This window comes from Passer montanus, unplaced genomic scaffold (assembly GCF_014805655.1).
Source record: "Passer montanus isolate IOZ18808 unplaced genomic scaffold, ASM1480565v1 scaffold55, whole genome shotgun sequence".
Classification (NCBI taxonomy): Eukaryota; Metazoa; Chordata; class Aves; order Passeriformes; family Passeridae; genus Passer; species Passer montanus.
Window position 1 is genome coordinate 417,927 of NW_024370485.1, and position 1,916 is coordinate 419,842.

Genomic DNA, 1,916 nt, shown 5'->3' on the forward strand with positions numbered 1-1,916 from the left:
TGTGCCCGCTAACAGTCTGTTAAACCCTGCGGCTCTGCTCGCACACACGTCGGGAGCAATCACCCGGTGCTTGGGAAACGATTGCTGGCGTTACCTGGGCAGCCGCAAACTTTGCTTGCACAGCTTCTCTCAAGGCCGATGCTGCTCTCGGCTATTAGTGGTAACGACCCCCATGTCTGCAACTCGCAGACGATGGGGCCTTTCATCAGAGAGCCCTCCGAGATGCAGGGAAAGTGTGGCTTTTCCGCCTCACTAGATTTTTATCTCTTCCAGGAAGCTCTGGAGGATACAAGCTACCTTACCTAATGGATCTCTATTAGGCTGAGGCACTTGGGACCGATGGACACGTCCCGGGCTCCAGCTGCTCTCCTCATCCATGCTTTCAATGTCTTTGACTTTTGCCAGACTCCAGATGGGAAGCAACCGGGGGCCTGCAGGGCTCAGGCTTGGTGAATAGAGAAAGGATATTTTACCCTCTAAATCCATCCCCCAGAAAAACACAGTGTTTCACCCTCGATGGGGCGGGAAGCTTTTTGTGCAAAGCTCCAGCCTGAAATATTGGATTGCTGTGATGCACAGGCAGGTTGATGATCGAGTGTTTCATCCCCTGTAAGACCCTCAGCCTCCCCCTGTGGTGTGGCAGGTAAGGCATGGCTCCTGAGGACAGGCTGGTCCACGGGGCTTCAGTGTTGGCCTGAAGGAGGCATCTGCCAGAGGGAGGTGAGCCTCCCCAACCCGTTTAATCCCACCTCCATCATTAAAATGTCTTTTTGTATCACCACTTGCTTGGGGGCTGGGGTCTCCTGTGCCAGCACGATGCAGCCCAAGGGCAGCCACATCCCCCAGGTCAGAGTACAAACAGGGCAAGACAGAACAACGCATTATTCATCCTCTCTCTCACGGAGCATGGAGGGAATATATGCCCAAGAACACAGTGGTGATGCCAGATTTGCTGACCTTCCCTGCTACAGGATTTCGGTCTGTCTGGAGGTGATGAGACTGCAGCCACAGCTCCCATATGTCACTGCCCCTCACCCCAGCCACCCTGTTACAGGCTGTACAATGTGCTAGTGCTGGGCAAGGGGCCCAACGGCCCCTCAGTTTGCCCCATCCTACTCTTATCGCAATGGCCCCAGAGCAGGAAAAGCAAATCATGCCCTTCTGGGAAGAGGGGCTGGCAGTGAGGATGAATACCACCTTTACGGGTGGCACCAGCCTGGGACCAGAGCAGCGGGTGCACATTCCCCAGAGAGTCCGAACTTCGAAGTCCAAACACAGGGCCAGCCGGTGGCTAGTTGAAAATCATCCCAGCTCTGTGGAGGGTGGCTTTCTAGGGGTGCCCCAGCAGCCACCACTTTGCCCATCCTAAACCCCCTGTCGACAGCTCCCCTTGGGGGATGCTCTGATGTTCACAAGGGACTGGGACTGCTGCTCTCTCCCCTTCGCTAAGTGTCCCCTCGCTGAGGGGCTGCAGAAGGGCACCCCACCGCTCCGGGGGCTTTGTCCCCGCAGCATACACCTCTCCTGTACCACGGAGCTGGTGGGGGTGCCGCGGCGGGGCTCGGTGCTCGGGGGCAGGCGGGCAGCGCGGGGTTGGTGCCACGCGTGTCCGGCCGCCCGCGGCGGCTGCCCGACGGGGAGGGCGGCTGTCCTGCCGCCCGGTGGCGGCGGGGAGCCTGGCAGAGGACTCGGTGAAGGACCTTCTCCGGTTTCCTCGGGAGGCTGTCAGGCGGCGGGGGAGCCGAGCCCCCTGCGCCTCGCTGGCCGCGCCGGCTCCCTCCCCCTCTCCCCCGCACTCCTCCTCCTCCTCCTGCTGCTGCTCCTCCTGCTCCTCCCGCCCTGGTGCGAAGGGCTTTTGCTGCTTTTCCTTTCTCTCTCCTCCGTGTCTCCTCGGCGGAGCGCGGTGCCGGCAGGCG